Raw genomic sequence first — 13,761 nt, 5'->3', positions numbered from 1 at the left:
ACATGCCTAAGCAGGCATATCTAAACAACATTAGTGTCTGTATTCTGTGTGTGTCTGGGCGTGTGTGGGGTATGTGTGTAGTGTGTGTGTAGGGTGTGTGGTGTGTGTGTGGTGTGTACACGTGAGTGTCGGTGTTTCTGCATCAACTCCCCTAACCCATTTTATGGCTTAATTCCTGTAACGGTCTGCTATAGGGCTTTGGAGTTGACGTCACGCCGCAGTGCATTGTGGGATCGCGGCGCCATGTCAGTAGGCTAGAAAGCAAAACAAGCGCACAGTGTTGGAGTGTTAGAATCGGGACTGCCAGAACCATGCTCAAAATCAGCGCAAAAGACAAAGGGCTGTATCGCGACCGATTGCGCCCAGACGCCAAGAGATGGTACTTGGAAAAAATTGCGTGCATCGGTAATGTGGACCCGTATGAAATAAGGAAGCGGAGTGGAAACCCAGACGACCTACCGCCTTTGTCCTATCCCGATCTTCGCATACCTTGTCTGTGGAGTCAGCGCATACACAGCAAACCAGTTTAAGAATTATAAATCCCTGGAGGCCCACATCCAATTCACGAACGGCTGGGTGCAAGATTTGTCCATCTTTAAGCCTCCACGCTGCGAGTACATTGTCGTTAAGACAAAGGTAAGTCGGTTTGAACTTGATAACTTTCTAAACAACTTGTTACAGTTTTTGATTTGCACGTACAGCCAAACCGTCTATATTAGCCTTGGTTAATTACAGACCTTTTATTAAAAGTGGCTTTTGTGTATTTCAGGTACTGCACTCACAACGACTGAATGAAACTGCACTCCAACCAGTGTGACCTCGTTGTGTGGACACAGAGAGACCTTGCTTTGATACGCATCTTCCCTGATGTGTAATTCTGGGAACCACGTTTAAAGCAAGCACAAGACTTCTTTCTTAAAGTGTGTCTTCCTGAACTTGTTGGGAAATACTTCTCCAAACAACGTGCTGCTCTAAATAGCCTGTGTTTCATTTTGTGGTTCAAGATTGATGCCAGCATTGTGTTGCCATGTAAATAGTTTGCATTTCATTTTTATGTACTTGCTAAGTACATGTGAACAGATCAAGAATAAAAAAAACAAAGATACTATTCTTTTCTGTTTTATTGAAACTACTTCACACAAAGTACAATTATTTACAATGAACTACACATGCAACACAACATTCAATTTATGAATACTCAACAAGAGAAAGTTTCATTTGGCGCTGGTTTGACAACCACATTGAGGCACATATTCACCAAAACACAGCAAACCTTAACAATCTTATCAAGCAGTGTTGTGTTTATTTCTGCTCTGCCCTGTTCATTGCACACACGAAATACTTTGTCTGCCCTTTAGCTTCCGTGATGCTGTCTGTCCGATCGCCACTGTCCACATTTGCAGCTGGTACCTCAACCTCCACTTGTCCAACACAACTGCTGTCCACTGCCTCCATAACATTGTGATTTTGTTGTTGGTCTTCTGTCAGATCTTCATCGATCACTTCTGCACGGGGCACACCTTCAGACTCTGCAGCTGCATAACAAAAGCCTGTAAGATAAAATTAGTGCATACACATAAGGTAAATGTACATCAATATTCCAATGACAGGTGTGTGATTCATCTGGAAGTTATGTAAAGATTAGTGTACAATGAGAGCAATTTAGTATGTTTTTAGAGGCCCATGTGCAGTGTTGGTGCCCAGTCTGGATTTGTTACATTCATTTCATATACTGGTTTGCCTGCAACAATGCTAAACCATAAGCTACTCAGTCGACATGATGACATGACGACATGACGTGGTTCTGCAGCATCACACATTAGCATGTTTTATCTCATTATCTATGACCTCAGCGCATTGAAAATAACACTAAAAGCATTTTAATAGTGATATGAATTAATTTAGAACTCACCGGAAAGAAAATGCGGAGACCAAACCAACAAAAAGCTGGGGATTGCATAGAACTCGATCCGCTCGTCTCACCGCTGCAATGCAAGCCTGACGTCTTTGTTTAGTAATATCGGATACATGGGATCCCTCACGTTGCCTCCAGGATGGAAAATGATGAAAAGAGAGCCCATTATCCAGCTTCTTGCTTTCACGATCGTGTGATCAAACGTTGCAACTGCCAACACATCACGTACGAACCATAGCTGAAGCTGTATCCTGTGTCTGGCCTACTGTCATGGCGAAAGGGGGCGTGGCCCACCTCCTGTGACATCACGCTCCAAAGCCCTATACACAAACACAGTTGAGGTGATAAAGGGCAGGAAGTTAAACATCCTCACTATACCATTTGACAGGCTGGGGATGGAAACAGAAACAAAGGAATGTCTTTGATCATCAGCTGTTTAGGACAAGGTTTGCAACTTGAAGCACAACAATGACAACATTTAATAAAATTACTCCAACACTTGTACTTCCTGCAGACCCTCAGGAAGTACCCTCAGGAGGACGCTCAGGAAGCTAAGATTTTGTCTGTCCAGGAGATGTCAGCAGAGATGAGGACACCAAGGAACCGGAAGGTGTGTACCCTCTACACCAGGGGTCTCGAACTCCAGGCTTCGAGGGCCGGTGTCCTGCAGGTTTTAGATCTCACCCTGGCTCAACACACCTGAATCAAACGATTAGTTCACTACCAGGCCTCTGGAGAACTTCAAGACATGTTGAGGAGGTCATTTGAATCAGCTGTGTTGGATCAAGGACACATCTAAAACCTGCAGGACACCGGCCCTCGAGGCCTGGAGTTCGAGACCCCTGCTCTACACACACTCCCCGTTGACGTAAAGGGGGGCTAAGTCAGTGATGTGTCTCCTGAAGTTGACAATGAGCTCTTTGGTTTTCTTAGTGTTCAGTACCAGGTTGTTTTCTGAACACCAGGCTGCCAGCTTCAGGACTTCCTCCCCTGTAGTCTGCCTCGTCTCCCTTTAAGATGAGTCCAACTACCGTGGTGTCATCAGCAAACTTAATGATGAGATTGTTGTTGTGGGTCGAGCTGCAGTTGTGGGTGTAGAGAGAATATAGGAGGGGGCTCAGCACACAGCCCTGTGGGGAGCTGGTGCTCAGTGTGCGAGTGGAGGAGAGATGAAGGCCGAGCCTCACAGTCTGGGGCCGGTTTGTGAGAAAGTCCTTTATCCAGGCACATGTGAGAGGGGGGAGGCCGAGAGTTACCAGTTTGGTGATGAGGATGTCCGGGATGATTGTATTAAAGGCTGAGCTGTAGTCCACAAAGAGCATTTTGATGTAGCTCTGCCGCTGCTCTAGGTGACTGAGCACAGGGTGGAGGGCTGTGGCGATGGCGTTTGTGGATCTGTTCGTGCAGTATGCAAACTGGTAGGGGTCGAATTCTGGGGGGAGGTAATCCTTGATGTGCTAGAAGAATATATATGACACCTTTTTTTGGGCGGGGGGGAGGAGTCAGAGGTCAGGGGAGGGGTGGGGGTTTTTGCCTGGGGGCATTGCCCCCCACACCCCATTTGCCGATCTTAAAAACTGACATCTTGTGCACTTGTTTTTTAATTAGGTTCATCAGCCGCTTTGGCTTTTCATGGTAAATTTATACAAACAGGAATGACTTTGTCTTTTTATTCTATAGAAAGACTTTTGTTGTCAGACAATCGAGCTGAAACGTCAGTGTGTTTTATAAGCAGATTTTCTACAGTTAGTAGTTAGTTAGTTGGCTGTTTCAGACTTTAAGACACTGTTTATCTCAAGAAATGGTGAATAAGGATGTGGAGAGAGACCAAACTTTTATCCCTTTCATTAAATAATTGCATCCCCTCAAAAAAACCTTTCACCTAAGAACAGCGCCGTTAGTTCGCATTAATTTTCAGTTAAAATTTAAAATAATTAAAACAAAAATAGGCGAGGGCTTTCCCAGACATTCTTTAAAACACAGATGTGCAACGCATTATTTAATTAGTGTTTATCAGTCAATGCGTTTTAGTTTTCAGTGTGAATATATACAAACAGGAGTTACTTTTGCAATAGTGTTTGTACACACTCTAACCGAAATGGTAGATTTTGTGTGTTTTTTAACAACTGCACTTTGGGGAGGGGGATAGTTAAGGTGAATTTGAGGTCTGTGCTTTGGGTTAGGGTTCTGGAAGTGGGTTGGGCTGGAAGATGTCATTTTCATGGAGAATTTAAACCCCAACAAATAAGAAAGGACATTACCAGTCTTTTCCAAAGTTGACGGCCAACTCTACCGTTTTTTTGAAAATCGCTGCCACTCCCACCTGCTCTCTAAGATCAACCCACTTCCAGATCATGCCCCCTTCTGTTATTTTAAAAAGAAGACCGCCGTCTCATTCCTTCAAAACCATTTTTAGTTCAAAAACAGAGAGAAGGATGGACTCTGCAGCCCTGCGTCACACTGAGGAGGAGGAAAGTTCTGCGGGCGATGGCACAATAGTACCTGACACGCCCGGTTACTATCGCCCCTTGGAGAAACAGCAGCAGCAAGCCGACGAGCTTGACGGTTGGGCATCTTCTTTATTCATCGATACCGTGAAAACCGCGGTGTATCTAGCCAACCGTGTAATCAACAAGTACCGCACCGAAGAATGCAACGGCTGTAAGTTCGATCAACCCAGCCAGAGACAGCACGAGTGTCTGCAAGTGTTGGAGGATGATTTCTACGCTGAAAATTATTACAGCACCGGAAAGGCTCCTCACCCCTCGTTTCATTCCTTCCATTCAACGCCTGCTGATTGCCCGGAACATCAAAATGGACGTCCTCAAAGTCGGCACAGTGCCGGAGACTCTATTGCATGAGCTCAAATCAGTGAGGAAAGTCTTTGACGCCATTACCGAGGCCTACGACAATCTAGTGGGGGAGGATGTGGTGAAAATCGGACAGCTGTGGATGGTGACAGAATGTTACAAAGGAGGCCGCTAATGCTTTCTCTGAAAGACTGATTCTTTCCAAAAAAAACCACGTATGGTACCGTATCTTTAAACAGTTACCCTTTTTTTTCTTTCTTAAAACGTGCAATCTGCATTTTGCCACATCTTTTAAAAGCATGTACGCTTTTTCAAGCATGTATCATACATTTTAGCGCATTCAAAAACAAACAAACAAAAAAAACATGTATCCTGTTTTCAACCATGTATCCTGATATGGCCCTGAGGAATTACCCGAACCACTATGGGCTAAGGATGAGGACTATGTACCCACGTAATCGGTAATGAATTGTAAAGTTACTATTCTTTTATGTAAAAAAAGCATTTTTATTTTTGTATATAAATAAATGTTGATGTTGTGCGACGGGATTGTGTGCCTCAATTTTACTTATAATGTGTCTAATCACTACAACAGACGATGCCGCCCAGAGAAAGGATCTTGTTAGCCACAGTGTTTCTAAGATTTTTATGCCATATTACAATAACCTCAGTTTTATCTGAACTTAGAAGCAGAAAATTAAAGCTCATTATGTATCTAAGACATACCAGCAGTTTAACCGATAAAAGTGGGTATCATCTGCATAGCAGTAAAAATGTATGCTATGCCTTCTAAAGCAAGTATAATGTAAACAGAACTAGTCTTTGCACAGAAGCCGTGGAGCTTCATAACTGACTTCAGTGTGTGAAGAGGACTCTCCATTTAATAATAGATGCATTAAAATGTTATGTCCAACGGTATCAAACGCTACACTTCGGTCTAGCAGGAAAGATTTCAACATTTCAATATGAATGAAGGCTGAAAACAGATTAGATTAATGTCCGATGATCTTTTCTGTGCTTTTTCAAGTTTGTAACACCGAACATACTAAAGGATGATTTATGGTTCACAGGAACAGCTTAATTAGACACACGTTTAGCATTTTTCTTTATATTCTTGTTTCCATCACTGACATGTTCAAAATGATTACTATCAAAGGAGATAATAAACCCTGTGTAGTTTAAAAAAACAACAACTTTAATTTAATCAAACTGAAATGCTGCTGAACTGTGACGGACGTGTTCTTTAATCTTGCCAACATAATCTGTAATCATCTAAACCTGCCATTTATCATCTTGTAAAATGTTCCCTCTGCTTCTGTTGCACATCTCCGCTGACACTCTCTTCTTCACCTCTCCTGTGCAGCTGGTCCAACCCCTGCATGCCTCCTTAAACTGGTGTGTTTAAATCTCTTTACCTCTGTTGTGAACTTTACACAAAGTTTGTGGTAACAAAATCAAACTGATGAAGATCTCCTTTGAAAAACACACACACTCACGAGACAAAATAAAACCAGACTTCTCAAAGTAAAAGCAGAGCCCTCACAGTTGGTAGTACAAAACACAGTGACAACGTGCGTATTAGATACCCTCACTCCAAAAGCATAAATATATATATAAAAAATGAATCTCCAAGAATATCATCCTAAAAAATGGCACTGAGTGGGTGTTACAGTGAAAAAAAAAGCAGCTAAATTTTCATCAGAAAATGCTGAATTTGAGTAAAAACAATGCTCTGCAGTTTGATGCTGTCGTTACAGACAAAGCGGATGTTTAAAGCATTTGGACGGGCATTTGAAATGCTGTAAGTCTCCTTATCAGCTGGAAATATTAAAACCATAAAATGACTTTTGAGAGTGGATAAAAACTATTGAACAACAGCAATGCTGAGCCTGTTCCAAAATTTGAATGTACATGTGATGAAGGTGCGGCTCTTGTTGAATTATTAAACATATTTTTCTTCAATCTTTCTAGCCATAAAAACACAAAACAACTTTTAATTTTCTTCTGCTTGAGTCTCGGCCTCAGGTAGTTCTACTTATCATTGATGAGTCAGTTGTCTGTTTGTGCTACTTTTTTCAAGGAACAGTCGATTATTGGTGAGGGTGACTTTATGTGTTTGGTTACTTACTTAAGTGGAAGTACTGTGGAAAGTTTAACCTTACATGCATAGATCTGACAGTACAGCTTCTGAGGTAACTGTTTACAAAATGTTGTATCCTAACCAAAAGTTCTTTGCCATGTTACATTGAGAAACATTATCCTTAACATATTTGATCCCGCATAAAGTACTATGGCCGTCACACTGTCATTTAGAATTGTTTAAATAACTTGTGTCTTAAGTCCTTCCATCAGACAGAAAATAAAAAAGCTGCGTGGTTCACTTTTACATCACAAAATGTTAGAAATATAAACCGTTCATAACAACCTGAAAGGTTGGGAGTTGAAAATGCAAACCAATGGAAGCAGAAGTAGAAGACTATAATGTCACAGAGCACAGGGTGTCTATTATTGTGTAGATATGTATAAATAAGAGCTTAATAAAGACGCTTCATTTCTTAAGTGCATGTGGAGTGATCTTTATCAAAAGTAAAAGTCACATCTGTGGCTATACCATTGTACACCACAACTTTAAAAATCTATAGTGTGTGAGGCTGTGCAAATAAAGGGGGCCTTGTCCTTCTTGAACCTGCTGTTGTGTTGCTTTTTGAGTGTTTGAACCCAGTGTGTGACAAACCATCTGTTGGGGGTTGTGGATTTGACACCTCAGCATTGTGAAAGTGGGGAAACACGCTTCTGGCTGAGCATAAGATTTCTGCTTACAACGTAGAATCTCAGTTCTAAATGAAATTCAAAATGTTTTTTGTAAGTGTGGCTAATGTATACTTTGACTTCTAAAGCATACACACACACAAGAACAACAACACAGAGAAAAAGAAGAGGGGTAGTTTTACTACGCATCATAAAAACACAATCATTCATCTTCCAACTGTATCTTTCTGTTCGGACTTCAGAGTCCTTGTTTGTTTACTGCTCCGTACTTTGGGAGTCATACTGTTGTGATACTGGGAGAAAAGGGTAAGGTTTGATAGACTAAACCATTACACACAAAACTTCAAAAACCTAAAGAGTGTGTGAGACTGCTAGCTGTGTGGTCCAGCAATAAACTTATCTACAATGTGTTAGGAAAGAGTGACTTGTACTGCTGTCCCATTAAGCAATGGTTTAACAAATTTCACTGCAAACTATAAAAGGAATCTGGGTTTAAATAGAACATAGTAGTGTTGGATTAGGTGTAGGAAACACTAGTATAAGGTGTCTATGAAACAAATCTCCTTCAACATTCACAATGACCAAAGTGGATGAGTACAGGCATTTCTCTCAGTCAACTGATTGTGTTTAGGGAAAAAGCAGTCAAATACACTGAGATTGCTCCACATTGTTAGTGAGCTGTGGTTTTCGTCAAACTTGGAGTGAACAAAAGCAGAAAAAACAGTAAAAAGATTCGGACATTGAAATTCTGGTTTATTTCATGAATACAATGAAACATTTTAGTCCACAGAGCAAAGTAGCATACATGATAAATGGATACGCATAACACAGACAGTGAGAAGTAAAACTCACTGTCATACCAGATGTTATATTCTGTAAACTTAACATAAACCCCAGAAATTAGAGTTTAGTGTTTTAAGTCTTCTATTAAAAAACACGAGTCAACACTTCTTTCTCCTGGCAGCATTGCTGAAGTGACACTTTAACGATGCTTAAATTCGCAGTCGTTATGATGATAAAACATATTCTCTCATTAACAAATGTCTGCACTGTCACTTGTCATGAAAATGTCCAGAGCCAGGGTTCAAGCTTCCTCTTCAATCACCACTGATCATTATTACAGCCCACAAAGGATTTTTCACATTATCCCCATAAACAACACGGTTTATAGAAATCATTGTGACAGAAAGATTTAGATTCTTGTTTCACAATGTGCATGAACTTAAAATCTTTAGAGTTTCATAGTTATAAAGTATAGAAAAGATTACATTTGTTCCAATGTATGAAATACACTTCTTGTAAAACAAAACAAAAGTTGATTCGAAATGCATTAAAAAAAGCTCCTGCCATCACCTTTCTCCTGTACACACACACGCACACACGCAGCATTATACACACACACTCACTCACTCACTCACACACACACACACACACAGAGAGAGAGAGATCATTAATACAAAAGATTGCAGCAGATTTTGGATTTTCACTCTTTAATATGAACATAAAATTCATTCCAATTTTTTGCCTTTGCTTCAATGAAGATGTGTCTTTAAATCTATGATACCTTTCCTGTTCAGAAAGTTTGCTGACATAGTAAAGAAGTGGTTAGGGAACTCAGTAAGTATGAACAACGATAGCTTAGGGACATTTTCTCAAATAAAGACGATTTCATCATCTGCAGTTCGTGAAAAAAAAGTGCCACATTAAAAACAAATCAGCAGATCCACAAATTATGGATACAGACTCTTTTCAGCTATAGAGGTAATTAAAGGCATGCATTAGAGTACATTGGTGGACACTTGGGTATGGGCAGAAATCTGTGCCATCAGAAACTGAATTTGAAGTTAAATTTGAATTTGAATTGCTCAGATTGAATCTGAATTGTAACTTGAATAAATGCTTTTGAAAACTGAATTTGAATTAGTCTAATTTGAAATTGAATTTATGGTTTGAAAATGATCATAACTAAATTGAAATTGAATTTTATATATTGAAAATGAATTCATTTGCTTTGAAACTGCATTTTATCCTTTAAAAATTCAGCTCTCGTATAATTTCAGTTTCACTCAAATTCAAATTTAACTTATTCAAATTCAGTTTCTGATGGCACAGATTTCTGCCCATAGGGAGTCACTTACCAAAAGGTGATAACATAACTTGGGTTGTTTAATATAATTTGAAAGGGAATTATGTCATTTATACAGTGTATTTCATTTGGTTAAGGAATTGGAATATCATTTGAGTTTAAAAAAGGGATGTGTTGTAAAGTATTTGTCTCTGCCCTTACGTTCAGTAAACGTTTCGTTTGGGTTAAAGAGTTGTCTGGGGTCGTTTCTTTATTACTGGTTAAGTTTAACTTGTGTGTGGTAGAAGTATCAGTTTTTGTACTCGGTATCGGCAAGTACTCAGATCCAAGTATCGGTATCGGATCGGTTTGAAAAAATTGGTATCGTTGCATCCCTAACAAAAACATAATATTCCAGAAAAACGCTTTGCCGATCCGATCAGCTGTTCAAAACACTTCCTACGTCCATCAGCGTGAACTGTCGCATGTCCGCCATGACCTTCCCGAAACCGGAAGTGATGTCATTTTGCGGAAATGTAATTTTTGACCATCGTGGCCTTATGACCCTATACTGGTGTTTTTAAAAGTTATGTTTGACTTTATGACTTTCGGTGTCGTTTCTGGGATGCTTAGGACTCATATTGCACTGCTGGAAATAGTTTATTTTGATGCATATGCTGTTTTTTTTGCAAATTTGCAAATAATATTTGTTTTCGTTTTTCCTGCAGTATATGAAAATTGGTGTATTTCAAAAATAAAACTATGAAGACACTTAAAATAAATTTCCTGTGTGGTGGGAAACTAGTTTGTGCAACTTTTTTGTATTTACAGTTTTGAGGGATAAGCCTCTTAAATTTCTCTAACTAGAAATATATGTTATAAAAACAAAAACGATTTTCAATTTTTTTGTAGTTTATTGCACTTTTTTTGCAATTTATGTAATCACTATGCACTTAATGCACTCATATTATTAAAATAGACTTGGTTCTATGGTAGGTCTTAAAGGGTTAACTGGTTTATCCCTCAAAACTTTAAATACAAAAAGTTGCAAAAATAGTTTACAACAACAGGATATTTATTTTGAGTGTCTTCATAATTTTATTTTTGAGATATACCAATTTTTATATACTGCAGAAAAAATGAAAAACAATCCTATAATGCAAATTTGCAGAGAAAACAGCATGTGCATCAAAATAAACTATTTAAAGCAGTGCAATTTGAGTTCTAAGCATCCCAGAAACTGTTCAGAAAAGCATAAAGTCAAACATGACTTTTAAAAACACCAGTATAGGCTTATATATAGATACATGTGTGTGTGGGTGCGTGTGTGTGTGATTTACATTGCTGTGCTCGAGAGCCACCATCTACCGGCACCAAATTCCTTGTATTTGTCTGCACATATACTTGGCCAATAAACACGATTCTGATTCTGATAAGGCCTACAAGTAAAAAACTACATTTTCCACGAAAATGACATCACTTCCGGTTTCGGGCAGGTAATGGCGGACATGCGATAGTTCGCGCTGACGTCTATTTCAACGTAGGAAGTGTTATGAACAGCTGATCGGATCATCAAAGCGTGTTTCTGGAATATTATGTTTTTGTTCCTGCAAGCGCTTTTTATGCAATTTTTGCAAAGCTATATGTGGAAGGAAACCGTGACCTAGGACAAGCTAATGGCATAAGATGTAAGTCAGGGATGTCCAAACTCCGGCCCGCAGGCTGGGTCCATTTTTAATTGGCCTGCAAGTAATTTTATGAATAGAATAGAATATGGCCCGCACTTCAACTTTTGCTTGAGTGTATTGCACTTCTTAGTTTTAACACCAGGGGGAGCTGCTGTTGATCAAGGCAGCCCCCAGCTTACATGGTCCCGGTTCTACAGGGATTTAAAAATAGTTACGCAAAACGGAGCGTACCTGCTCCAACCGGCTTTAACCCTTGTGTGGTGTTCGTATTTTTGTTACTGTGGACCCGCTAGAGTTTTGGCTTTCCAAATTAACACTATCAAACAATTTTATGTTAAATTACTCAACAGATGTTTACTTCATCCCAATTACAAGCCATATGAACAGCAAACATGGTTATTTTTTTCCCTTTACCTTTGTTAGATCACATTTATGAATTAATGTGCTTCTCGGGTTTTTTTTTTTATAAAATGTTATAAAAAATAAATCAGTTATAATCAAGTGGAGTGAGTGGAAAGACACAACACATTTACACGTGAAGCAATATGTTTCACAACTAAATGGGATCAGCTGCTCATCAATAGTGACATTAGGCCCAGGGTTGTAAAACAAGGGGAGGTGGTGCACCCACTTATCCCACACTGTCCTGATGGCAGCTAGCTTGTCTCTCTGCTGTCGAGCTGATCTGTCGTCTCGGTTATCAAAACGGATAATCCTGGAAATTTTGTGGAAGTTTTCCAGAGACATTGATGCACGGAAAGGTTCTTGCCGGTTTCTGCATCCCACAGGGATTCTGTGGATTCCCCTTTGGACCTGAAAACTCCTGCAAGGATAAGAACCCTAAAGTTTTGGGGTTCTTAGATCAATTTGGTCCATCTCCTTCCACCTCTCTCCAAAAACACAGCTTCCTTCTATATTACTGCAATCCAGAATAATTTTCTGGATGGAATCTGGGATGAAAAGCACAAATGAAGACTTGATGTCCTGCATATGAGTGTGTTGGCCCTGGCTTATCACAGTAGCAGCTCTGCAGGGTGGCTCAGTTCTTGGGCAAGAAGACCATTCAATTTCATCATTTATTGGCATCTATATTTCTTCACCTGCTGTCTGGTGGGCTTGTTCTGGTCCTGGAGCTGGCTGCTGATGGGGTACTCGTCTTTGTTTTGTTACTAAATGGTGCTCAACCTCATCCTCTTCTTCCAAGTCACTGTCAGACTCTGAATGTTCAGAAATGTGAAATATTCTGAAACCTCTTTGTCAACATCATCATCCAAAGCTCCTCTCTCTTCCAAAATCAATTGGAAGGCCCTCGCAGCAGATAATCTTTTGCCATCTTGATCAGTTGTGATAAAGAACCACACTGACAAAGTCTTATTTATAGTATTATGCCCCTAATTTGCAGGTGGGACAAGGTGTGAGAAAATAAAATTTGGATCCCTCAAGAAAGAGGGTAAAATGTGTGGGAATGTAAGAGGTGTAAGAAGGTGTTGATAGTTGAATTTTCAACAATGTTGCAACTTTGTGCGGGAGCAGGAGGGGAAAAAACACTAGCAACAGCACCAGAAGGCAAGGCAAGTTTATTTATAGAGCACAATTCAACAACAAGGTGATTCAAAGTGCTTTACAGAGACATTGAAAACAACAGATAAAAAACATGATTTAAAATTAAGACAAGCAAACAAACAAACAGTATATAACATCAAAAATCAAAACAGTAGATAAAATCAAAACAGTAGATAAAATCAGTAGTTAAAATGTAAATTTTGAAATTTAAGCTTAAAAGTGTGGATTTGGTGGTATTCAAAAGCAGCTGAGAACAAGTGAGTCTTCAACCTGGATTTAAATAAACTGAGTGCTTCAGCTGATCTGAGGCTTTCTGGGAGTTAGTTCCAGATATAAGGAGCATAAAAGCTGAATGCAGCTTCTCCGTGTCTGGTTCTGACTCTGGGAACTGATAAAAGACCAGGGCCCGTATCCCTAAAGAATCTTTGTGCAAAAAGTGGCTCCTAGCGGCCAAATTCTAAGAAAATTCTCAGAGTCGTGATGTTTTCTTAGAATTTCCCCTAAAAGTGACACTACAATCCCAGTTAATATAAAAGCTATTCCTCAAGATTCCTAGCGTTTAAAAGGGCTCCTAAGGCGAGATCTGCTAAGAGCAGGGAAGAGGACTTTCAGTGGCTTAAGAGTTCCCCTAAGCAGCTGCACAAAATGGCCAACAGAAGAGGCAGGAGAGATACCTTTATGTTCGTTCACCAACTGGGCCAGCAACAAACCTTGCTCCTCAGTCCAGTTCGGCTTGCGAGTCCTTTTTTTTCCCCTCCATTTTCTGTGTTTGTAGGATATTTGTTAACAAGCCTTTATAAATAGACCAGCCAGCAATCACAGACATTGATAAAAGCTGAGCCGTGTTACCCTCGTTAAGACCACACTGGACTTGTAACGTTGTGATTTCTACTTCATTAGCCCCTTGAGATAGGCCATGTTGTTTTCAATGCGGTCCACATGGGAGTGAAA

Source organism: Oreochromis aureus, linkage group 3 (assembly GCF_013358895.1).
Source record: "Oreochromis aureus strain Israel breed Guangdong linkage group 3, ZZ_aureus, whole genome shotgun sequence".
NCBI lineage: Eukaryota > Metazoa > Chordata > Actinopteri > Cichliformes > Cichlidae > Oreochromis > Oreochromis aureus.
This window is presented reverse-complemented; position numbering follows the sequence as displayed.